The sequence below is a fragment of the Eumetopias jubatus genome, unplaced genomic scaffold (assembly GCF_037043125.1).
Source record: "Eumetopias jubatus isolate StellerSeaLion01/CBP00866 unplaced genomic scaffold, mEumJub1_p1.0 scaffold_2, whole genome shotgun sequence".
In the NCBI taxonomy this organism is placed as follows: domain Eukaryota; kingdom Metazoa; phylum Chordata; class Mammalia; order Carnivora; family Otariidae; genus Eumetopias; species Eumetopias jubatus.
Genome location: NW_028274808.1, coordinates 167,272,811 through 167,300,197, shown reverse-complemented (window position 1 = coordinate 167,300,197; position 27,387 = coordinate 167,272,811). Strand labels below are relative to the sequence as shown.

The 27,387-nt window shown below is 37.7% G+C and overlaps 1 long non-coding RNA gene across 2 annotated transcripts in view; it reads left to right on the top strand.

Annotated features, from left to right (window-relative positions):
* Nucleotides 1-27,387, top strand: part of LOC114197562 (uncharacterized) — a 149,262-nt gene that overhangs the window by 54,974 nt on the left and 66,901 nt on the right. Inside the window, exons 3-4 of one of the 2 annotated variants that reach the window (XR_003606920.2) lie at nt 25,754-25,816; nt 26,770-26,906. This is a non-coding gene — a long non-coding RNA (uncharacterized LOC114197562). The remainder of the gene's footprint in view (nt 1-25,753; nt 25,817-26,769; nt 26,907-27,387) is intronic. The other variant, XR_003606921.2, reaches the window with a different exon arrangement.

Sequence of the window (27,387 nt, the reverse complement as noted above, 5' to 3'; positions counted from 1 at the left end):
ATAACTAAATGAATGTATAATTGAGAATTAATTCTACTCATCCCTATCCACAGGTACACCACATGTGGGAATAGGCAATAACTCCACACTTAGGTATTTGACAATCCTGAATGTCAGAGGCAACTGTTTCTTTCTTGGTAGTTCTGTTACTATTAAATCTAAGCACCACAGATCGTGTTAACTGACAAATTTTTAAAAAAGGGATTTAATTACAGTGGGACATGCAAGGTCACAACTGATGTGAGTGGCAAATAAAAATCATTCAGTGTGAAGTTGTGAAAGACAGGCTATTGTACGCCTGTATTTTTATAATCCAAATTCTCATCTTTTAGTTCTAACCATGCAGACTCTAGTCCTGTGCTCATGTCCATTTATCATGAGATAAATAAACATGCATCTGTACTCTTTCCATAGGCTCTTACCCTTGCTTTCGTGACCTGTAGAAGATGGGTGTACAGGGCTCAGTGAGCAAGTATGTGGATAAATGTTTCCAAGCTCTCAGTGCCACTCTCTTCCTATGATACTCTTGATTCTAGTATAGTCAGTGCTAGAGTGAGCTATTTTTACGGTGGGAAATGGCTCTATTCCTTACTTCTTTCAGGACAGATACAACATTGTAAATTGTCACATACTCTTCAAGACACAGTTCATAGGCTTCCTCTGTCAAATCTTCCTAAACCTTAGTCCCTTTCCTCTTGCTTATCTACCTCCTCCAGTACATGGTAGTTTCCCTGCTCCTCCCCACCCTCATGAACTTTTGTTCATCTTGTGGGATTTATAATTTGTGGCTTTTAATTATGGTTTTCTAAAATTATTTTTCTATTTCGCAGTTACTGATAAAAGCATCTGTTGAGTGGCTGGAGCAGAAGAACAGTTTAAGTTGTATGCGAGGGTGACTGAGGGCTCTTAGTTTTCGGATGTGTTTTCACGTTCTTTGTAACTTTGGTTGTATCTAACAGCAAGAAACCCATCCACATGTGCTTTCAGGTTGAGCAGCTACAACACAACAATGAGATTGGTTCTCATTCTCCCTTAATTTAGAAGGGGTTAGAGGGAAGGTTCCTAGTAGATGTTGGGATCTATAGTCTCAACTGTCTGGCAAAAAGAAGTCTGTGCATGCTAACTGAGGAAAAGTAGGAGGCTAGCTTGGTAGGCTGAGTATGTGCTAGACTGCTCTTCTGTTTAGAAAGTGCTTCCCAAAACATTTCCAACAGGATCAATGTGGTCAGAGAACCTCTTCCTAGTGGGCAGAACTACCCTGGAGAGAGAGATCAGTGATTGGCTTTTGGGAATCTTATCAGATAGAATGTATGCCCAGCTGCTTCACTGCCTACTCCATGCCAACAAAGAAATACACTTGTTTAAAGTTCACATCAACACTTAACATCACAACAAAATAGTTTACTGTTCAATTACAAATTTCTAATAATGGCTGGCATTTGTGTTTAGAATGTGCCAGACATTGTTCCCAACAGTCTACAGGTATTAACATATTTAATCTGCATAAAAGTCCATGAAGTAAGTACTGCTGTCATTACCATTTTGCTCAAGAAGCAAGTGAGATACAGAAAGGTCAAATGGTTTGCTCGAGGTCACATAGCTAATAAGTGCCAGAAGTGAGATTTGTACCCAGATACCTAGTCCAGAGTCTGTGCACCACACTGTTGAACAGTTGATTTCCCTCGTGCATTAAAGCTGGGAAAAGACAGACCACAGTGTTGTTCTGGGTATTTCCTCTAACTACTAGGTATTTTCAATCTTTTTGTGGTCATTTTCCCTACTAATTGGCAAAACTAATTAAGAGGCATATCACAGAGCTTCCTGGGGTTCCAGGTCACAAGGAGATACTAAAATCTCACTGGAATGAATGGGAAATATGGTGTTCATTAAGTCACAGTTCCATAAATAATGCCTTAAACAACCAGAAAAAGGCATACTGTTCTTGCTCTCTACCTCTGAAATATACAGGGCCAATAAATGGAAAATTTTAAGAGGTTCCTCTTCGGTGTCCTTTGGCTCCGTGCAATATGTTTGGGATACATGGGTACATTGGGTTGTGCTACCCATTCTGAAACCAGCAGTCACAGTCAGCTGGAAGTCTAGTAGTCCTCTGTGATGAGAAGGAGCGATTGAGTTTTTAATCTAGATTTTGAGCCTTTAAGTATACCTACTGAGACTTTCTCTAATTTGAAAATTGTAAAAGAAAACTGAAAAGGGATCAAGAACTACAGAAATACAGGAATTATTTTGTCAAAAAAACTTTCAAATATTTGTTGAACAATTATCTGTAACTATAGTCTTGTAACCTACCTTGATCCTTAGTGAGTCTGAATTACTAACATTATTCAGGTATGAATGACAGAAAACTGTGAACAGGAAAAAATTCCCAAATAGAAGTAAATGTTGGGGCACCTGAGTGGCTCAGTTGATTAAGCGGCTGCCTTCGGCTCAGGTCATGATCTCAGAGTCCTAAGATCAAGCCCTGCATCAGGCTCCCTGCTCAGTGGGGAGCCTGCTTCTCCCTCTCCCTCTGCCTGCCGCTCTGCCTACTTGTGTTCTCTCTCTGTCAAATAAATAAATAAAATCTTTTAAAAAAAGAAAATAAATAAATGTTATTTTAGGTTTAATTCATGATTTTGAAATGAAAAAAGTATATGATTTTATTAATAGGATATTGGTTTCTTTCCACTGATACTAAAATAAGTGTTGAATGAGAATTTTAAACATTGTGAGTCTGTGCAGTGCATAAAACGTGAGTCAGGTTGTCCCTAATGATGCGTGTACTCTTTTATCCTCTATTGTGCCTATATGTCATTACTATTTATTCATTGTTTTCTTGAATGCGTGCATGAATGAGTTATTGAAATGAAACAGAGCTATACAACTTTGATATGTAGAGTTCCTCCTTCTAACTTGATTAGATTTTTTTCTGCCTTGTGTATGTCCTGGGTGATTGAGTATGTGTACCACATGAGCAAATTAGCTTAATTCCTGTTATGCATTGAGTTGTTTACCCCCAAAATTCAACATTGAAGTCCTAACCTCTCAAAACACAGAATGTGACTTTATTTGGAAATAGGATCATTGCAGATGTAATTAGTTGAGTTAGATGAGTTCTGTGCTGGAGTGGGAATCCAGTCTGACTGGTGTCCTTCTAGAAAGGGGAGACTTGGACACAGACAGGTACACAGAGGGAATGCCACATGAAGATGAAGGCAGAGATCAGGGGGATGCTTCTACAAGCCAGTGAATGCCACAGATTGCTGGCAAACCTTCAGAAGCTGGGGGTGGGGGTGTGGGTACATGGAACAGATTCTTCCTCATAGCCATCAGAAAGTACCAATATCGCTGATACCTTCATGTTGGGTTTTTAGCCTCTGGAATTGCAAGACAACTCATTTTTGTTGTTTATGCCACTAAGTTGGTGGCACTTTATTACTGCAGCCCTAGCAAACTAATATGATTCTCATCATTTAATGGAAAGAGGATAGATTCATGTGGTTGAGGCAGAATGACTGGGATTTTCTTTTCATTTTGTCTGGGGCATCACGTGGTGATAGAACTACATTCAAACTGCTGTGGGTTTTAAGAATTGAAGCAAAGGTGGTGTATACAGTTGGGCAGACTGGGTGCTACTGAGGACTGTTGAGGTTGCGCTTTTTTTTTTTTTTTTTTTTTAGGGGCGCCTGGATGGCTCAGTTGGTTACAGGTGTCTGACTCTTGATCTCAGCTCAGGTCTTGATCTCAGGGTCATGAGTTCAAACCCCATGTTGGGCTCCACACTGGGCATGGAGCCTACTTAAAAAACTAAATAAATGAAAATAAAGATACATTTTTTATTTTCAATGTACCAGCTGTTCCAAAATTGTTTAGTATCATGTATTTTTTTTTAGAAAGTGTGTATAAAACCTAGATACTTTGAAGTCTCTAGTAATTTATATTATGATTAATCTGCTAAAAAAAGAAATATTGGCTGGTAATTCGCTTTCATCTTCTTAGAAGTCTAGCATTTCAAAATTGTTGATCAGATGAATGATTTTATGGACTATAAAGTTGAACAGTGCAAATAATTTGCACTTGAAATGTATTTGTAGCTTGTGTAGCCAAGGGTCTGGGAGCCTGAAGAGCACAGTACACCACTTTTTTTAAACCAGTTTTTAAAAGTATCATAAGAACACTTTGTTTCGTGAGAGTTACGGCTAGTGACCATAGATCTCTCACAAGAGTTCCTAAGATTTCCTTAATGATTAAAATGATAAAGCCCACCCTTTCCATTATACTTTGAAAAAAGTAGAAGGATGTGTAAATTAAAAGGCTGTGGTCTGAAAATGTCTAGCCTGCAATGGAATTAAACAGGTACTCCTCTCACTGATGCATGTTTAAGACCTCAAAGTTTAGTATTAAAAAAATAATAATAAATTACTAACTTTTGTGATTTCTGATTCCTGAGCTCTCCTTAGAGCTTGTGATAGCGTAAATTATGCTTGTGATGGGTGAATATTAAGTCACTCCACAGGGAGCATAGCATATTCAAGATTCTTCTAAATAACAATTTTTATTGTACTTTATATACTACGCTTATATTTTCCCATTTCTACCTGCACTCCCCGCCCCCAACCCCTGTACCTTCTGGTCTTTTTGAGGAGACTCTCAGACATTATGTCATTTTGTCCATGAATATTTCAGTTTGTATCTCTAAAAGATAATGAATTGCTTTAAAACATAACCACAAGACCATTGTCACACTTAAAAAATTGGCAGTAATTCCTTAATATCAACAAATATCCTGTCAGTGTTCAGACTTCCTGATTGTCTCCAAAATGATTTTTAAAAATTTTGGTTTGTTTGCATTAACTTCTGGTGTTCTCACACACATTAGGTTCTCGCATATCTCTTATGTCTCTTCTAATCCATAGATTCCCCCTGTCTCTTTTTTTTCCCCTTAGCAATATGTTAAAGAAATGAAGCACTTTATCTTGTAGAATTTCCTTAATTCTGGACTTTGGCCTTTGCTTGCTTGTGGTGTCCTTTAATGTACTTTTGCCTCCTGTATTTCCTGAAAGCTAGAAATTAGATCTAGAGGTTTGGCTTAATGCTTGGATCTGATTTAGGTTCTTTTTTAGCCCCCCTTTAGGAATACATCATAGATAATGTCTGTTTGTCTCTCTTTGTTGTGTGATGTTAGTAGCCCTTGTTGAGTATTGCCTACATTCATTATTTTATTAGGGTTTGAAAAAATGATGCTCTAACATTTTTTCACGATTTAATAACTGGAATATTACACTTTCCACTTTGTACTATATATTATCTTTATAGGACCACACAAAATTCCTTGATAGATCTTGGGCTCTTTGCACATTTATATGACCTAAATTGATCCTTAAAACAATCCTGAGAAATGTTTATGGTGAAGAATTACTATCCCCATTTTACAGAGAAGTTAAATCACTTGTTTAAAATTCCACAGCAGAGCTGGAATTTTGGGAACCAGGTTTCAGCTCCCAGCTCTTTCCCTGCTGCTTCACTAATGAGACACAGAGATCATGACCTTCCATTTGGAAAGGAATGAACAGTTCCATGCTTATGCTGTGCTCCGTGCATGCTCAAAATTACTTATTATTCAACACATGGAAGGACATAATGTGTATCTTGAGAAACCCTAAAGAAAATAAGGCAGGCTGACTCTAGAGTCCCTGACTGCTTTCCCTTCTGCTGCCCTTTTGTTGGGGATGACACTTTTTGCTTTTACGGGGTTGGCTTTCTAATATCTCGGGTTGAATTCATAGGTGTTCAGAATGATTTGAGAGTTATCTAGCTAAATTCAAGGGACCAGATGAAACGAGGTCCCCTACTCTTCCACCATCTTGACTCCCCCGGGGTTGGCTTTCAAGGGACAATGGAATCTGGTTATCATAAGCACAGGTGGTAACACTATAGCCCTCCTTTACAATGTGTTAAGAATACTGAGCTGATATCTCATTGTAGTTTTTTTTTTAAGATTTTATTTATTTATTTGACAGAGAGAGACACAGCGAGAGAGGGAACACAAGCAGGGGGAGTGGGAGAGGGAGAAGCAGGCTTCCCGCGGAGCAGGGAGCCCGACACGGGGCTTGATCCCAGGACCCTGGGATCCTGACCTGAGCCGAAGGCAGACACTTAACGACTGAGCCACCCAGGCGCCCCTCTCATTGTAGTTTTGATTCATACTGGCCTGATGAGAATGATTTTGTGCACCTTTTCACATACTTGTCAGTCATTTGTATTCTTCTTTGGAGAAATTTCTATTCAGATCCTTTGCCCATTTTTTAATTGAATTATTTGTTTTTTGTTACTGAGTTGTAGGAGGGCCTACATATTTTGGATATTAACCCTTTATCAGATATATGGTTTGCAAATATTTTTTCCCATTCCATAGGTTGTCTTATGACTTGATTATTTCCTTTGCTATGCAAAAGCTTTTTAGTTTTATGTAATCCCATTTGTCTATTTTTGCTTTCGCTGCCTATGCTTTTGGTGTTACATCCAAGAAATCATTGCCAGGGCCAATGTCAAGAAGCCTTTTCTCTATGCTTTCTTCTAGGAGTTTTACATTTTCAGGTCTCATGTTTAAGTCTTTACCACGTTTGGAGTTGATTTTTATGTGTGGTATAAGATAATGGTCCAATTAAATTCTTTTGCATGTGGATTACCAGTTTTCCCAACACCATTTCTTGAAATCATTCCTCATTGTGTATTCTTGGCATCTTTGTGGAAGATCAGTTGACCATATATGAGAGGGTTTATTTCTGGGCTCTCTATAATGTTCCATTGGTCTTTATGTTTGTTTTTATGCCAGTACCATACTGTTTCAATTATTGTAGCTTTATAACAATACTGTGGTGAACTTAAAAATTTTCTAAGAATGGTAGATCTTATGTTAAGGTATTTTATACACACAAAAATAAAGAAGGTGGGAGGAAACTTTTGGTGGTGGTGGATATATTTATGGAATTGATTGTGATAATGGCTCCATGGATGTATACCTATTTCCAAACTCATCAAATTGTATACATCAAAGATGTACAGCTTTTTGTATGTCAAACATACCTCAAAAAAGTATTAAAAAAAAGAATACTGAGCCAGCATGTGTACAGTAAATACTAGTACAAGTTATGTTCGGTAGAGATAGAGGAGGACATGAAGAAAATCTTATATGATTTATATATATGATATGTTTTTCTCCTTTATCTCTTTGAGAATATTATGCCTCTTTTTAAATTTTGGATCCATTGGTTCCAATAGTTCTAATTCATGTATATGTACTGTTTGGTTCATTGTCTTTCTTTTATTAATTCTTGGGAGTCTCATTATTTTGCCCTATGAGCAAATGTATGTATAATTATCCTTCTTAATTTTGTAGCAATGGAGTAATAAATACTCTACCAAACTATAATTTAAAGGGAAAAAAAAGATTTCTAACAATTCCTCTTTAATAGTATAAGAATCATTCCCTGCGCTAAATTGTCTGAAGAAAAGCTTGCTATACATCAATTCAAATTGCTTTTCTTTTCCAAACCATTCTTTTTGAGGAATTTTTCATTTTTACAGCTCCTTATGGGTAGGTTGAATCCCTGAAAGTGATTTGGATGTAGTGGTACTCACAGAATACAAACAAGAGAATCAGAAGGAAAAGGCATTTTCAAGTAACATGTGCAAGTGTAGGAGCTGAGTGGGCAGGATTCTGGCTCTGTGACTCTGGAAGAAATTGGTTCATGAGATATCTCCTTATAAAGACATCATGCAAGAGAACCAACAGCGTGAGCGCATGAAAACAACATTCTTTATCACACAGAAAACTTATTTCAAAGGAAACTGGTTCCAAAATGAGGGCGTCCACCCATTTGTGCCTCCTAAATTACCTGGGACAAGTTGATTTCTGAGTGAAGAAACACATCCATATACAACCCTGATTCTTCCAATATTGTCTTATACCTCCAGTTTAACCATTGCCCTCATATTTACAGAGAGACGGGTAGCATTATTTTTTCAGTCTAGTTTTGCCGGATATGGAAAAGAAAGCCGACAGAATGGAAAACTCTCATGGAGTCCTGTTTTTTTTATTTCGGGGTCCACTTTTAAAAATGTATAGAAGAACGAAGCTTGTATTTAAGGAATTGCCAGAAAAAAAAAAAATTGGAGAAAAACCAATATGGATGCCAAAGGCTTAGGCTAAGAGTGACCAAGCAGCAATAGGGAGATAGACTGGGGAAGGCCACTTCAGTCCTGCTTTGCCTCTTCCTCACATGACCTCTGAGCATTCATTATCTGCCCCACAGCCACCAAAAATCTACAACAATAGCACAGGCCTTGGGGCGTGGCTCTCAGCCAGTGTCCATTATCAGTTCCTATCAGGCGCTGCTGGGCCAAAGAGATGATTCAAGCGGGTGTGGAATGACCATGCCTTTCTGGTTTTATTCCCCAATCTTCCCCTTTCAAACCTCAGGACTGGGGGGCCACAATAAGACTTCCTCTCCCCAGTGTCACTTCATTGTAAGAGTTTCAAGGCCAGTCCCTGAACAGAGGGATTTCCTTGTAGAGTACTCCACAGTGAGTCTGTGGTGCCCAGACTATACCTGTGAGTTAACTCCCCTGCTCTTTTTTTTTTTAAAAGTCACCTAGAGTGACATAGACTGGGGACTAGACTCCTATTCTCTAGTACACGTTAGCAGGCATATTAGCTGATAGCCACAGGAATATACAAGCTTGCTCCTACACACACACACACACACACACACACACACACACACACACACACACACACAATAAAATAACTAGGTTCCCAGAGAGTTCATGAAAGATAGATAATGAAACATTATCCACCACACAAATAAGAAGTACTGACAGCGAACTTTGTAACTGAAAACAACATGTATTTATTCTCTTAAAATACCAGAGGTCAGAATCAAAGTGAGTCTTATGAGGTTAAAAATCAAGGTGTTGGGGTGCCTGGGTGGCTCAGTTGGTTAAGTGTCTGCCTTCGGCTCAGGTCATGATCCAGCGTCCTGGGATCGAGCCCCACATCAGGCTTCCTGCTCAGCGGGAAGCCTGCCTCTCCCTCTCACACTCCCCCCGCTTGTGTTCCCTCTCTCGCTGTCTCTCTCTGTCAAATAAATAAAATCTTAAAAAAAAAAAAAATCAAGGTGTTAGCAGGGTTAGTTCCTTCTGGAGGCTCCAAGGGAGAAGCTATTGCTTTCCAGTTTCTGGAGACCACGTACATTCCATGGCATATGGTTCCTTCTTCTCTCCCTTTTCAAAGCCAGTGGCAGAGCATCTTCTTTCTTCTCTAACTTCCTACTTCCCTCATATAAGAAATCTTGTGATTACAGTGGGCCCACCTGGAAAATCCAAGATAATATAATATCCCCATGTCAAGATATTTAAGTTAACCACACCTGCAAAGTCCCTTTTGCCATGTGCTCTGGGTTGAATAGTGTCCTCCAACAAGGTATGTTCTGATCCTAAACCCTAGTACCTGTGAGTGTGACTTTATTTGAAAATAGGATCTTTTCGGATACCATCAAGTTGAGATGAAGTCATACCGGATTAGAGTCAGCCCTAATCCAGTGACCAGTGTCCTTGTAAGATGAAGAAAATTTTAATACAGACACAGACACACAGGGAAAATGCCAATTGATCACATAAGTATATTAGAATGATGTGTCTTGAAGCCAAAGAATTTCAAGGATGACAGGCAACACTAGAAACTAAAAGAAAGGTGTGGGACAGATTCTCTCCTAGAGCCTGCAGAGGGAGCATGGCCCTGCCGGCACCTTGATTTTAGATATCTAGCCTCCAGAACTGTGGGAAAATACTTTTCTGTTGTTTTAAGCCACCCAGGTTGTGGTACTTTGTTATGGAAGCCTTAGGAAATTAATACACCATGTAAGGGAACCTATTTATAGGTTCCAGGGACTGGGATATGGACATCTTTAGGAGAGCCAACATTCGGCCTACCACAGTAATACTCCTGTAATTAGTAACACAAATTAACAATAACAAAACCAGAAAGAAGTAGGAATATCAGAAATGAAGAGTTGATATAAAGAACTCATTAGAGGGCATAAATAGTGGGATAAGAAGAGCCGAAGACTGAGTTTGTGAGCATGAATGCTGGACTCAGGAAATCTGTCAGAAGCAGAGTAAGTAATGAGGGAAAAGAATGTAGAGAATAGAAGTCGAGTCCCCAAATTTGGATAACAGGATATCCCAGAAGGGGAAGAAGGAACAGAGAGGGCAGCATAATTATGATAAATATCTCAGAATTAAGAAAGATGTAAGATTTCAGATTAAAAGGGCCCAGCGATTACCATACAGAATAGATACAGAAACACCTACGCTTAGACACATGGTATCAAAAGTTAACTCTATTAATACAGTAGATAATTCTAAAAGGCCACAGAGAAAGAGCAGATCAACTAGAATAGAAATCTGACTGACATTAGAATGCTCAGCATCAGTGCTGTGTATAGATGTGTATGTATATCAGAGAAGAAAACTTGAACTAATTAATGGAAAGTATGAAAGAAGAAGGATACATGGGGAAAGTACAATCATTGGAAAATATGAAAAAGTCCTAATATAATAATTTTAATAAATGTAAATTGCTCATTTCATCAATTAAAAGATGGAAACTTAGATGATATTTTAAAAAATAAAACACAAAAAATCAACAGTGCGCTATTTAGATTCAGTTCAGGCGAAAAGACACAGGAAATTTGAAAAAAGAAGGATAAAAACTCATATTGGCCTCTACAAACCAAAAGAGAGTGGCCATCTTAATATCTGACTCTTAATATTAACATGTTAATATTTGATACATCAAAGCAAAAAATGTTATATGGGGAAAAGGGTGATGGTGACATATACTGGTAAAATAACAGAGCAAGGAGGTATAAGCAGCATGAAAGTATACAGAGCTGCAGTGGCATAATGGCAGGGAGAAATAGACTGATAAATATATGTTGCAAGAGATTTTAGCATACTTTCCTCAGCAATTGATAAATAAATCAGACAAACATTAAGACGTAAAAGAAGTAATGTAATAAAGAAGCTTGGACTATTTTATATATATGTGTATGTGTATATATATATATACACACACATATATATATAAACTCATATATATAAAAAATAGTTTACATATATATATGTGTATATGCACACACATATATAAGTAAACTATTTTTTATATATATGAGTTTGTATGTGTGTGTGTGTATTCCTTACCTGGAAAATTTACTAGACCATAAAGGCAGTCTTAAATTCCAAAGAATCATTATCATGTAGGCTATGTTCTCTGACCATAACCAATTAACACTAGAAATTTTAAAAAAGAAAAGAAGCAGGGCGCCTGGGTGGCTCAGATGGTTAAGCGTCTGCCTTCGGCTCAGGTCATGATCCCAGGGTCCTGGGATTGAGCCCCGCGTTGGACTCCCTGCTCCACGGGAAGCCTGCTTCTCCCCCTCCCACTGCCCCCACTTGTGTTCCCTCTCTCACTGTGTCTCTCTCTGTCAAATAAATAAATAAAAAATCTTAAAAAGAAAAAGAAGCATAGCTTATGTAATCCTAAATGTCAGGTTTTATATTTAAATAATCCTTGAGTGAAAAGGGGACCATGAAGGGAATTATGAAGTTCTAGGACTTAACAATAAAACCTCACAAGTTACTGTTTGTAAGACATGGCTAACATAGTCCTTTACAGAATTGTATAGTTTCAAATAAATTTACCAAGACACAAAGTTTTAAAATGTTGAAAATGTAGCAGAGCAAATACAAAGAAACCAACCAAAGGAAACAAGGAAGAAGAATTGATAACAATAAAAAAGAAATTTTTAAAATGAATAATTACAAATAATAAAAATGTCAACAAAACTAAAGGTCTGTGGCAAAACCAAGCAAGAAAAAGAAAAAACAATATGAAAACAGAAACATGCAATGAAAAAGAAAAATACCTACAGATATAACAGATTTTAAATAAAGAATATTATGAGTAACTGAATCAGAATATACTTGATAACTGACAAGATCTTAGTCATAAACTATTTGGAAAAATATAAAATGCCCAAATTAGGAAAATTGAATAGGTCAAAAGCAGTAGAGGCATTAAATGGTCAAAAAAGACCTCCCTGCCACCCAAACTTTATAGCCCTTGGTCTGTTTCACACAGAATTTCTACTAAATTTTCAAGGAAACACTAATCTTACAATTTTTTTCCCCAGATAAGAAGCACTATCTGCTTATTTAATGGTATTAGTGCAATCTTGATTCCAATATCAGATAAAGGCAATAAAAAACTGACAAGCCAGTTTCACTTATGGATACATGTTTTAGTATTCTAAATTAAATATTAGTTGAAATGAAACATTTGATTCTTAAACCATAATTCATTGTTCTGATCAAGTTCATCCCAGGAATGCATTCAAGTCTCAACACAAGAAAATATGTCAAGAGAATTCACCATTATTAATAGACAAAACAAGTGACTATTTAAATTGATGCAGAAAAAGCATTTGATAAATGTAAACACCTATTTGTTAAATAATATGCATCAGAATATGTTAAAACCTTGAGGGGCTATGCTAATGTAATATGTTCTAAGAATCTAGGACAGGCTTAGAGTTTTGTTACTGGCTTGGTCCCATCATTTAATTCACTGTACTTTTATTATTCACTGTACTTTTATTGAAGTTGTTCTTTCATTCCCAGAGGTCCATTAAGGAAGACAGTAAGAATTTTGCTGAAGCATAAAATGACTGGGCAGAAAATGGTCAAAACAGAGGATGGGTTTTAGCTGCAGCTTTTCAAATAGCCCAGGGCAGAGTGGAATGAGAACCAGGGAAATCAATAAAAAGATGGCTGTAGGCCAAGTGATAGACCATGAGTTGCCGGGCCAAGTTTACTCATTCACTTCCTAAATAATAACTTATAATTTTTGCTCTTATAAGAATAGTAGAGTTTTTGGAAGAAAGATCCTACTATTTCAGTAGGAAAAAGATCTGATTTCCCCACCACAGTCACTGTTAACACTTTGGTGGATAGCCAGATATATATACTATGAAGGAGAAAAAAAAAAAATCCCTAACCATAATGGACTACCAATTGTTTTGTTAACCAGAGAACATTTTTAAAGAATTATTGCCACCAGCATTTAAAGTAACAGTTTTTCTTCTCTGTGGTCTATGCTCTTTCTTGTTTGGGGGTCACAAATTCAAAAGACTTCAGTGGCCAGACAGGTTTCAAGAGTCAAGTAAGTTAATAGCGGTGGCTTGATTGTGTGTTCTAGAGAAAGTGTGACAGTCAAGGGCATTTAAGACAAAGCACATCTGTGGGTCACCAGTTTGCAATCCCTACTTAGATTACAGTTCTTCTCATAACATGTACTATGTGGCTGAGGAAACAGACAAGACATTTACATATGAGAGCAATATTTGGCAAGAGAATCCCATGGTTTACTATGTGTTACTATTTATATGACCCATAAATAAATATACAGAGGAAGATAAATCTCTTGTGATATTGGGGTGTTATATCATCATCACCATAATCTTTCTTTTTTATTTATCTTGCTTTTTAGTTTACTAAGTGTTATTAGAATCTTCATTATGTTGTTTCTCACAGAAACCTTGGATGGAAAATAGGAACAATGTTGTCCATATTTTACATACATGGAATTTCAGTATCAGAGTGCTTAAGCAATTTACCCTTAGTTTCATAGTATTAAGGCCTTGTGCTGGGATATTGCAGTCGGTATCTATGGGACTAGTTATATCTTTTATTAATTGTCACAATGTTCCTTCTGCCAGTATACATGGTGCCTCTGAAAGAGCCATGTTACAAGTTGACTTCAACCCTTGGCCAAGTTGGCCAGTGAGTTCTATCCCTAGAACTTGGTGATTTGGGACAAAGTGATGGCATAATCTCTCCAGGGGGGAAAAAGCTGTGATAGGTAAACCTTTATAACTCTTGGGACCCTATCAGATGAGGCAGTCTATGGATTGGGGAACAGAAGAAGCAGTCCCAAGAGAAAAAGGAGACAAAGAAACACACATTTAACAGTGAGGAGAGGCAAGAGATGGAGTGAGAAATTTTATGGCATTCTAGCCCCTGTATCTAATCACACCTATAGAGCAGCTGCATTTCTATCCTGCGCATAGTTTTTTTTTTTTTTTTTTTTTAAGGTTTTACTTATTTATTTGATGGAAAGAAAGAGAGACAGCGAGAGAGGGAACACAAGCCAGGGGAGTGGGAGAGGGAGAAGCAGGCTTCCCGCAGAGCAGGGAGCCCGATGTGGGGCTCGATCCCAGGACCCTGGGATCGTGATCTGAGCTGAAGGCAGACGCTCAACGACTGAGCCACCCAGGCGCCCCTCTATCCTGCCCATAGTTTAAATGCTCAACTTTTACTCAGATTATACTTTTTCTTAAGTTAAGTTTTTCATTTTAATTGCGGTATAGTTAACATTCAATGTTATATTAGTTTCAGGGGTACAATAGTGATTCAACAATTCTATACAGTACTCAGTGCTTCTCATGGTAAGTGTATTATTTAATCCCCATCACCTATATCCTCCTACCCACCTCCCCTCTCATAATCACTAGTTTGTTCTCTATAATTAAGAATCTCTTTCTTGGTTTCTGTCTGTCTCTCTCTCTTTTTCCTTTGCTCATTTGTTTTGTTTCTTAAATTCACATATGAGTGAAATCGTATGGTATTTGTCTTTCTCTTACTGACTTGTTTCACTTAGCATGATACCCTCTAGCTCCATCCATGTTGTTGCAAATGGCAGGATTTCATTCTTTTTTATGGCTGAGTAATATTGCTTTGTATATATATATACAACATCTTCTTTATCCATTCATCCATTGATGGACATTGCCTGCTTCCATAATTTTGACACTGCAAATAATACTGCAGTAAACATAGAGGTACATGTATCTCTTTGAATTAGTGTTTTTGTATTTTTTGATAAATACCCAGTAGCACAATTACTAGATTGTAGGGTAGTTCTATTTTTAACATTCTGAGGAACCTCCATACTGTTTTCCACATCGGCTGCACCAGTTTGCATTCCAACCAGTAATGCACAAGGGGTTCCTTTTTCTCCACTTTCTTGCCAGCATTTGTTGTATTTTGTGGGTTTTTTTTTTTTAAAGGTTGATTTATTTGAGACAGAGAGTGTGTGCATGAGCATGGGGACGGGCAGAGAGAGAGGAATAGAGAAAATCCTCAAGCAGACTCCCAACTGAGTGTGGAGCCTCATGTAGGGCTCCATCCCAGGACCCTGAGATCATGACCTACACCACAGTTAAGTCAGCTGCTTAACTGACTGAGCCACCCAGGTGCTCCTGTTTCTTATGTTTTTGATTTTAGCCATTTTGACTGGTGTGAGGTAGTATATCATTGTAGCTTTGATTTGCATTTCACTGATGATGACTGATGTTCAGCATATTTTCATGTGTCCTTTGGCCATCTGTATGTCTTCTTTGGAGAAATATCTGTTCATGTCTTCTGCCCATTTTTTAATTGGATTATTTTTTGGGTGTTGAGATTTATAAGTTCTTTATATATTTTGGATACTAACCCTTTATCAGATATGTCACTTGCAAATATCTTCTCCCATTCTGTAGGTTGCCTTTTAGTTTTGTTGGTCATTTACTTTGCTCTGCAGAAGCTTTTTATTTTGATGTAATTCCAATTTATTTTTTATTTCCTAGTTTATTTTTGCTTTTATTTCCCTTGCCTCAGGAGACATATCTAGAAAAATGTTGCTAGGGCCCATGTCAGAGAAAGTATTGCCTTTGCTCTTTTCTAAGATTTTCATGGTTTCAGGTCTCACATTTAGGTCTTTAATCCATTTCGAGTTTATTTTCATGTATGGTGTAATTTTTATTTCTTTGCACGTTTTCTGTCCAGTTTTCTAACATCTTTTGGTTGAAGAGACTATCTTTTTCCCATTGTATATTCTTTCCTTCTTTGTTGAAGATTAACTGTATAATTGTGGGTTTTTTCCTGGGTTTTCTATTCTATTCTGTTGATCTATGTTTCTATTTTTATGCCAGTACCATACTGTTTTGATTACTAGACCTTTATAATATACCTTGAAGTCAGGAACTGTGTTATCTCTAGCTTTGTTTTTCTTTTTCAAGATTGCTTTGGCTATTTAGGGTCTTTTGTGGTTCCATATAAATTTTAGGGTTGTTCTAGTTCTGTGAAAAATGCTATTAGTATTTTGGTAGGGATTGCATTAAATGTGTAGATTACTTTGGGTAGTGTAGACATTTTAATAGTATTTATTCTTTCAATCCATGGAAAATTCTTGAGAGATATAAGAAACACACGGTCAAGTGTAATGTGTGATTCTTATTTGAATCCTGATTTGAACTAAACACTTTAAAATGTGTAAGAGAATCAGGGACATTTGAACACTGCTTCTTTAATGATATTAAGGAATTATTGTTAATATTTTAGATGTGATGATAAATGACATCATGGCTGCTTTTGAAAAAAAAATGGCTCTTAGACTTAAAGATATACAATGAAGTATGTATGGATCAATTGATACTGATGTCTGGGGTTTGCTTCAAAATAATGCTGAGGAACTTGAACTCAAGCAGTTTCTTCCAGAGCCTGATGATGAAATTATTCTGTTGCAGTAAAAAAATAAACGCAGAGAAATAAGGGATTTATTGGAGAAGAGCGAATTGCCCAGTTTTGTTGATCTATGGGGCCCATGCAGGGATTGTGAGAGATAAGCTTATAAAGGTTGATTAGGGCCAAAGCTTAGAAGGGCCTTGGAAAATAGGCTAAAGAACTTGAAAAGAAATCATTATTTCAATACGTAGGGTACCATCATGTTCTGTACCAAAACTCTGTGGTAAGATTTCATGCTAATTTAAATGCTAATCACCATACTTTGTCAAAATATTGGAAGCTCCCTCTAATGGAAAATGAAATTTGATAAATACTAGATTTATGAAAGATGAATAATGAATTTTAATAACATTTCCTTAATAGTGATAGGAGCATTTTTTTTTCCATAATTTTATTTTGATCACCTAGATTATAAATTTCTAGTCTGGGAGAACCAGAGTTAAAAAATAATACACTTGCTCTGTGTTTTGTCTAGAGAAGAGCTGAACCCACCAGGTTTCCTACTATTATATTTGGCAATTAAGATTTTAAATTCTCTGCGGTGTTTTTGTTTTTTCCTCAATTTAATGTTTTTTGAATCCATTGTATTATATATCATTTCTAGAAATATTTCCCTCTTCAGTAAAATGTTGATTTGTGACTTTGTTTTGCAAAATGTTTTTTTTAAATTGGACTTTTGAGAAAATCACCTGAATAATGATTAAAAATAAGCAGAATAAATTTTATGTCAAAATTATTTCAAAAGTCATTTCTTTCAGTTGTAGGTGACTGCTGTTGCAATTTTCTTGGCATACAAACCAACTAATTTTAAAGTTAAGCTCTTTATGTGATTGCATGTTTCCTGCCGTTAGAGTAATAAAGATTTTGGAAAGATATCATCAAAGCAGAACTAGGAAGCTTACTTACTGTCTTGAATTATTAGTGTTTTATCACATTTACCATAAACTCTGGTTTCCTAACTTAAGTAATATGAAATGTATCCAATTATAACAGAGTTTATGTTACCTACAGATTTAAATTTAACATTTTGCTTTCAAGTGTCAGATTTTATGGAAATCTATCAAGTTTCCCAAAGCATATGTAGCAGAGCAAGGTTGTAAACTCACAAGTGTCTTAGCTTGAGTTTTTAGAAGCAGGGCATGGGATAGGAATTCTTGTTCAAGTGGTTTATTAAAAAAAAAAAACAGGTGAAGAGAATTGAGGAAAATAGGCTAAAACAGAAAAAAAAAAAGACAAAGATGCTGATCCAGAAAATGGGCTCAGGTGGAGACTGGCTTGTTTGATCCCACAGAAAGCTGTGCAGGACGAATTGTACAAGAAAGTCTCTCCTACCCCATGGGACTCAGTCACTGGCAGTGGTCTTCCCTTGGGAGGGGTGGTCATAGATAATTAGGCAAGGCTGTGCTGTTTGTGTGAGGACGTTTCCAGAGACAGGAGTAGCTGTGTTATCAACTAATATAGTTGCTGGGGGAAAAGCTGCCCCCCCCGTTTGCATAACGATGGTGGTTTACCAATAGCATTCTTTACAGTTCATCCTTTGAGCTCACATATCCAAATGTCATGGCGCAGCCTTTCCAGAATTCTGATTCGAAAACCTTATAAGGATATTCCTGGGAGGAGTTCTAGCTGCTGCTGCTGCAGTTTGTTCTGAGGTGGTAACTAATAGGAATCACCTCCTGCCTCTACTACCAATTCTAAATTCCTCTCCCCAGTGATTAGGACTTAGGCCAATCTGTGCAGTTCGCCTGGTGGGATGCTGAGGCCTCCACCTTATTCTGAAGGGTGTGAGCCTTCTGGTGACTCTGCCTTTACCAGGTCGTGATTGCTGTGCTTTACATATACAATTAGACAATCCATATACAATTATAACAGAATGAAAGTCACATGGCTTACCCAAGTGCTCGGCATATTCCTCCTTGCCTTAATCTATCACAGAAGTTACGGTTCCTCCTGATTATCATGGTCAATTATCACTGTCAGTATAGTAATTCTTTTCTTCGCTTGCTTGTCTCTGCCGTAAGGATCCCAAAGTGAACAGGAAGCAGTGATAATTGTAAGATGAGTGGGATTCTTGCTGTGTCCGTGGTGGAAGGATTATACAAAGCCTAAAATTGTGGGGACAGTATGCATGTTTCCCCAAGTGGGTTCCTGGGGGTTGATAATGAGTGGGACTGCTTCTAACTCTGTCCCTTCTTAGCCAGACCATTCATTCTACTGTTACAGGCAGAGCACTATGGAATGGCTATTGAATTGAGGTGTATGCTGAATTGTAAAAGATAGGGTCCTATCCTTTCAAGGTGTTCTCTTCAAGCTGCTCCTTCAGCGGCACACTTAAGAGTCCATTTCCGCCTTTCATTGGGTTGGCAGCGTGGATGGTACAGTAAATGGTTGGAACAATGGATGTTGTTGTCACAAGACCACTTTTGCTCCTCCTTCGCTGTACAGTGGGTATGTAACTTCATGGTAATGTTATGCACTTATACAGGACACTAAATTAGACATTCTTCAAGCCCCTGGTAGTGGTGCTGGCTGGGAAGTGTGACCAGAAAAGGCAAAGCCAGAACTGGAATAGTGAGTGGGTCAAGCACAGACAGGATGGAACATTACTCTTTCCAGGGTATCATTCTCTTGTTGGTCTTACTGAAGGGTAATACCATCTGAGGACTCACTGTTGTTCTCTACTGCTGGACATTCAGCGTGGCAATAGCAAGATCATTTTGGCAAGAGCGAGCCCAGCTGGTGGTCCCTGGACCCATGGACCATGCACAGGTCTGTCTCTTCCACCGTGGCTAGTCTAGTTCTTGGCTACTTTATTCAAGCACGAGAGAAGCTGAAGACAGAGGGTCGGTGGACTGAGTCATCCTGTCCATCTGGCTGCCAAATGCTTTTTCTGAAGTAGATTCTCTCTAATGGACATTAACTTGTGATAGAAGGGTCCTCATCTCTCTTGAACCTTTTTTAGATGTATTGTTTTCTTAGGGGTTGCTTTAGTTTTATGATGAACATATGTAACTGTGATAACAATCTGCTGGGAACATTTTGCCACTTTAAGGGAGGTGTAGAAATCTTACTTCCATTTAGATTCCTTTGCCCACTTGAAAAATTTGTTTTCTCTACGCACATTGAGCACCCCATCAATTAGTATTATAGTTTTTGCCTCAGCCATCAAACATGATTAAAAAACTCAGGAGAAGTATAATCTGTTATATCCGCTGCCCCCCTTTTTAACCGATTGCATTGTTATTTCTTCCTTTCTGAAGTCATTTACTTTCTGTTTGGAGAATTCCCTGTAGGCATTCTCTAAGGGTAGGTCTGCTACCCTTAGAGCTCCAGATTCCCTTAGTTTTCCATCATCTAAGAATGTCTTAATTTGCCTTCATATCTGAAGGATTTTTTTTGTTTTTGCCAGGTATAGAATTTTTAGGGTTGGCAGGTTTTTTTTTTTTCTCTCAGCACTTGAAAAATGTGCTATTTTAGTATAATATAAACCAGTACTTCTAGGGCTTAAGTTTAATTATATGATTGCAGTCTAAATAACCTATTTTGATTGGAAAAAGAAAAGGCAGGGTACAATTTTGCTCCTTTTCTCATATGGCAGAAAATCTTTCTTTTTGAGGGGAAATACACATGAAAACTTTTTTTTTTGGTTGATCCCAATGATGGTTGAATACTAGGTAGTTGTTTCTTGCTTTCTTTTTCTTCTGAGACATACAGAGAGAAACAGCAACTGTTCTAAGGGCAAAGAGGATGAAAACACAAACAAACAGTTCAGTCCAAATGAGCAGCCTCCTCTGTCTGCAACAGAGACGAGGGAGCCAATTCCACAAAAGCAAAAATCCATCTTGGGAAGCTCTCTGAGGTAAAATGTAGGGAGTTTGGAGTCAGGCATACCTGGCTTTGGATCCCATATCCACCATTTACTAGGTGCATGATCTTTGGTGAGTGATTTAACCTCTCTAGGTCTCAATTCCCCCATAGAGAAAATCGAAATAATAATACTTCTTTGAGTCATTGCGAGAATTTAAACAGATGAGATACACAGGCTTCTAGCAACACGATTCATTCTCAACTGTCTTTCCAGGGTTTTTCAGTTGTATTTCTTCTTTCCCCTTTCACATAAAGGCTATGTAAAGGTTAAGGAAAACCCATCAGGGAGGGTGTCTAGCTCCATCTTGGGAAACATGGTGAACTAGCCAAGTTAAGATTTATCGCAAAAGGTATAATGTGAATCTTTTATTTCTTTAAAAGTTGTGATGTTATCACCTTCAAAGTTTATAGTGAGTTGCTGTTATTTGTTTAGTTTATTAGTTTAATTATTTTAATAAAGGTAGATGTAAAAAAGTTTAGTAGTCTGGGTCAAATCAAGGGAGAGATGTCTTATAGCACCTTGAACAGAGAAAGTTTTATATAAAGAATTATTAACTACAACAGGACATTGGAACAATGAGGGTTTTGCTAGTAAGAAGAGAACATGAATGAATACAATAAAACAGATATAAAGGCAGTTACTACCCAGAGCTGAGATAGAGAGTCCAAGGAATAGACCCCCCTCTGCCCTCCTACTCCACAGCTGAGATCTGAACCCTATGGGAAAACGCACAGCCCTAACTGGATGTCAGAGTCCCAGTGACCTAATTGTGATGGTACTGTGGGGGAATTTACTGGAAGTCTGCCCTCAGGAACTGGCTAGAGTTCTGCCCTCCAGGGCTCTGGGAAAAGTTGAGGAGGTGTCACCCGTGAAGCAGTGCTACAAATCTGCCTGGAAGTGGTGATGGCGTCTGTATTGCTGCCATCTTTGTACTTCTGGAGGCTGGCTCTGGAGAAGCTATACACACTGCAGGAGCCGGCCAAGCGAGCACCTCAGAACCAGGAAGCAAAACGCTTTCTGCCTACAGCGTCTCTCCAGCAGCCTCTACTGACAAAGTTTGACACTGTGTAGCTGACAGTGGAAAATATTTAAGGGGCCCAGATCCATTCTCATAGAGTAAGCAAAATGGATGAATTTGGAGATAAGAGGTAATAATTTATCACGGGTACATAGGGATGGAGAATTCATGATTTGAAAATCTGTGTTAGGACTTAGAGTGATTGTCTTAATCTTATACAAAGCATTGGCTCAATTATTCAAACCATGGTATCAATGCACCAATGCCTCCTGGTGAGAGTAAATTGAAATTGCATTTCAAATCTTTGTGCCAGTTAGATCTTTTATAATTGAAATTGTAAAACAGAGGCTATAGGATTGTGGCAAAAATAAATTACATTTAAAAACCTGTTTCTAGTTAGAGGTACTTAGATGGCAACATAGATATTATTGTATAAATTTGAATATGATTTGATTTGATCCTGAAAAATTTATTTTAGTATTAGGGTGAGAAGTTCAAATGATAGCTCATCTAACAGCTCAGATGATTCAGGTTTAAGCCTCTCAGGTTGGCTTTAGGTTTGCAAAAGGTGTTAGATACATGGGTTCTAGAGTAAGCTCATGATCCTACTAATTGAGTGACTGCTGAGCAAGTGCAAAGGTCTGCAGGACTGAGGAGTATTATTAATGGACTTTCATTAAAAGTTGATGCCATGTATAACTTTCCCCTGGATTTATATAAATATAATTTTTTATACATGTTTAATTTATTTTTGCCTTCTCTGAGACATTTAGAATTTTATTTAAATTTAAGTATAGTTGAGGTTCATATGGCCCTTCTTTTCAATACGTCTGTGTCTTTGGGGTAAATACCCAGTAGTGCAACTGCTGGATCATAGGGTAGCTCTATTTTTAATTTTTTGAGGAACCTCCACACTGTTTTCCAAAGTGGCTGTGCCAACTTGCATTCCCACCAACAGTGTAAGAGAGTTGCCCTTTCTCCACAACCCCTCCAACATTTGTTTTTTCTTGCCTTGTCAATTTTTGCCATTCTCACTGGTGTAAGGTGGTATCTCAATGTGGTTTTGATTTGAATTTCTCTGATGGGTAATGATGATGAACATTTTTTCATGTGTCTGTTAGCCATTTGTATGTCTTCTTTGGAGAAGTGTCTGTTCATGTCTTCTGCCGATTTTTTAACTTATTTGTTTTTTGGGTGTTGAGTTTAAGAAGTTCTTTATAGATCTTGGAAATCAGTGCTTTGTCTGTAGTGTCATTTGCAAATATCTTCTCCCATTCTGTGGGTTGCCTCTTTGTTTTGTTGACTGTTTCCTTTGCTGTGCAGAAGCTTTTTATCTTGATGAAGTCACAAAAGTTCATTTTTGCTTTTGTTTTACTAGCCGCTGGAGATGTATTTTGAAAGAAGTTGCTGTGGCTGATGTCGAAGAGGTTACTGCCTATGTTCTCCTCTAGGATTTTGGTGGATTCCTGTCTCACATTGAGGTCTTTCATCCATTTTGAGTTTATCTTTGTGTATGGTGTCAGAGAATGGTCGAGTTTCATTCTTCTGTATATAGCTGTCCAATTTTCCCAGCACCATTTATTGAAGAGACTGTCTTTTTTCCATTGCATATTTTTTCCTGCTTTGTCGAAGATTAGTTGACCATAGGGTTGAGGGTCCATATCTGGGCTCTCTATTCTGTTCCATTGGTCTATATGTCTGTTTTTGTGCTAGTACCATGCCGTCTTGGTGTCACTGCTTTATACTATAGCTTGAAATCGGGCAACGTGATGCCCCCAGCTTTGTTTTTCTTTTTCAACATTTCTTTGGCAATTTGGGGTCTTTTCTGATTCCATACAAATTTTAGGATTGTTTGTTCCAGCACTTTGAAAAATGTCATTGGAATTTTGATCGGGATGGCATTGAAGGTATAGATTGCTCTGGGTAGCATAGACATTTTAACAATGTTTATTCTTCCCATCCATGAGCATGGAATGTTTTTCCATCTTTTTGTGTCTTCTTCAATTTCTTCCATGAGTGTTCTATAGTTCCTAAAGTTTAGATCCTTTACCTCTTTGGTTAGGTTTATTCCGAGGTATCTTATGGTTTTTGGTGCTATTGTAAATGGAATCGTTTCTCTAATTTCTCTTTCTACAGTTGCATTGTTAGTGTATAAGAAAGCAACTGAAATTTCTGTGCATTGGTTTTGTATCCTGCCACATTACTGAATTGCTGTTTGAGTTCTAGTAATTTGGGGGTGGAGTCTTTTGGATTTTCCACATAAAATATCATGTCATCGGCAAAGAGAGAGAGTTTCACTTCTTCTTTGCCAATTTGAATACCTTTTATTTCTTTTTGTTGTCTGATTGCTGTTGCTAGGACTTGAAGGGCCATATGCACCCCAATGTTCATAGCAGCAAAGTCCACAATAGCCAAACTGTGGAAAGAGCTGAGATGCCCTTCAACAGACGAATGGATAAAGAAGATGTGGTCCATATCCATATCTACAATGGAATATTATTCAGCCATCAGAAAGGATGAATACCCAACTTTTACATCAACATGGATGGAACTGGAGGAGATTATGCTAAGTGAAATAAGTCAAGCAGAGAAGGTCAATTATCATATGGTTTCACTTATTTGTGGAACATAAGGAATAGCAGGAAGGACATTAGGAGAAGGAAGGGAAAAATGAAGGGGGTGGGAATCGGAGGGAGAGATGAACCATGAGAGACTATGGACTCTGAGAAACAAACAGGGTTTTAGAGGGGAGGGGGATGGGTTAGCCCGGTGATGGGTATTAAGGAGGGCACGTACTGCACGGAGCACTGGGTGTTATATGAAAACGATGAATTGTGGATCACCACATCAAAAACTAATGATGTATTTTATGGTGACTAATGTAACATAATAAAAGAAAAGAAAAGAAAAGAAATTTAAGTATAGTTGATATACAATATTATATTTGTTTCAGGTGTATAACGTAGTGACTCAACAACTGTATTCATAACAAAATGCTCACCATAGTAAGTGTAGTTATCATCTGTCACCAGAAAAAGTCATGATAATATTATTGACTATGTTCCCTATGCTATACTTTTCATCTTTGTGACTTATTTTGTAACTGGAAATTTGTACCTCTTAATACCCTTCACTTTTGACAATACATTTCTTTTGGAAATTCTTCTCTCCTTTGTTTCACATGGCCCTGTTTATTTTCCTCTTCTAGGCTCTGTTGTTGTTGTTATTGTTATTGTTGTTGTTCTGAAGCATTTAGAGTGTCAGTATTCCTGAGTTCCATCTTTGATGCTCTTTCTTATTCTGTATGTTTTTTCCAGGGAGGCAGTATAACATCACACTTAAAAGCACAGAGCTTCGAGTTAGAGAAATCTTGAATATTAGCTCTGCCAGTTCCTGCTTTGTGATCTTGGGTAACTTAATATCTCCAGTCTCAATGTCCTCAACTGTAAAAATGAGCTACCCTCTCTTACCTCCTAGAGTTGTTGAGATTTTGAAATGAGATATACGTAAAGCCTTTATCATAGTGCTTGGCACACAGAAAGTGCCAAATAAATAGTACTTTTGATGATCTATTTGTCTGGTTCAAATAATATGCTTATGATTCCAGATCTTTAGCTAAAGCTTCTCTATTGGGGCTCCAAATCTCTATATGTAGTCATCTATATCAGTGTCAAGTGCTGTTTGTGGTCTATTGTAAATCAGTGATGAGAATTACATTGGTATAAGAAGAACTGAAAAAAAAAAAAGACTTCAGTTGAGTTTTAAATTGAAGGCAAGTTACCTTAATTCAATAAATTGCCTTTTTTTAAAAAAGATTTTATTTATTTGAGAGAGAGAGAATGAGAGAGAGTGAGCACATGAGAGGAGGCAGGGTCAGAGGGAGAAGCAGACTCCCTGCTGAGCAGGAAGCCCGATGCGGGACTCGATCCCGGGACTCCAGGATCATGACCTGAGCCGAAGGCAGTTGCTTAACCAACTGAGCCACCCAGGTGCCCTCAATAAATTGCCTTTTGTATCAAGATTCACACCTTAATTTTCGGTGTTGAAATATCCTTTTATAAGAATGAAACGTCGATATAAGTAGATGATAGTTTTTTAAGGAAACATATCCTGACCTAGCAAAAGAAAGAATTGGCAGTCTGAAAGTGGTTCCTCATATTTATTTGAAAATTTTGCAGGTCTGTGAAACCTGAAAGGCCTGGGAGCCTCTGATCTGTTGGATAGCTTTACTTGAATAAACCGTGAGTGCCTCAAACTTGACACTATAAAAAGTATATTTATTATCTCCTTCTTTCCCTTCGCACACAACCCAACTCCTTTTTCTTCTATACTATAAAGGATGTTATAACTCTCCATCCCAGTTGATTGTAGGAAGTGAGTTATCCTCAAACCTCCCGGGTGCTATTACCCTTACGTTTAAGTGGTTGCTAAGTCCTCCAGTCTGTCTCTTGATATTTCTTGATTCATACTCATTGCCACTGTCATTATTTTTTGTTGTTGTGATTGTTTTCTTCTTACGTCCAGACTCCTTTCATTCCACTTCATCCTCTCCTAAGCTGCCAGAATGATCTTTTGCTTCTCTGCCTAAAATCCCCCAAGATCTAGCTGTCTCCTTTGGGGCTAAATTTTTCAGTACAGACAGAAAGTCCCTCCCTTCGCATCTGCTACCCCTGCCTCACGTGGCTCCCTCATGTCTGCCATAATCAACTGCTTGCATCTCTGCTGTCTTGGAATCTTTGTAAATCCAGTTCTACCTGCTAGTAAATATCCTCTCCTCATCTAGACAATTCCAATTAGCCCTTTAAGGTTCCATTCAAGTTTCTACCAATAAGACAGATATATGGAAACAGTATTTGGTGTGTTGGCACATTTTCATACCATTTACTTTCATTATTGAATAAAGGGGTATGGCTAAGGGTACCACTAGGGGATAGGCAGAGGGCATAGGAGGCGTGCTATTAACATAGCTACACATTCCCAGGCTCCAGCGCTGATCTGCAACCAGGACTGTTTGTAAATATGAAATGTGCCCTCTCCTTTTAGGTACGCAGGTATGTCTTCTGTGCTGTGTGTAGCAATAACCAGAAATATAAATTAAAAAAAAAGATTATCAGATGAGATCAGCTAATGCAACAGCTTGTCTTCTTGAGGAAAAGTTCTAAAAGTTTAATAATCATCCACTATTTTCTTATAGGATGGTTCTTGTTGTGAATTGTACCTCAAGACTCAGAGGGGACCCAGAGAAGTACCATTGCTTATCCTTAACTATGTCTTTCACCTCTGCTGTCTAGAGGGGGACCTCAGAGAGAAGAAACTCCCTTTCCTACTCAGGTAGGACAGTTGAGCTTCAGGAAAGGCTTATATTATCTAAGCCTGATCAAAGGCTTAGATATTTTTCTTTTATTTGAAAATTAATAAAATTAATTAAAAAATTAATTTGAAAAATAATGCTTCACATCATATATGTTCTTGATGGCATGAAAGTACTTTGCTACTGTTTCAGTTAGGATGCTAGGGCTACAATTAAATACCCAACTGAGCATTTGAGACATTTAATTCTCTTACATTGCAAAGTGTACTGGAAGAGGCAGTACATCTAGTTCATAAGCTCTGTGATGTCATCAAGGACCCACTTTCTTTTCACCTTTCTGTTCCTTGGCACATTTAATTTTTTTTTTTTTTTGGCAGGTGAAACAATTTTATTTCACAGTTGTCTTTAAAACCACAAAGACACTGTGTTCTTCATATAAAAGCATTAGTACAGATACCTGTACTTTCTAGAAAATGATTATATAGACCCTCTCAAAGAAAA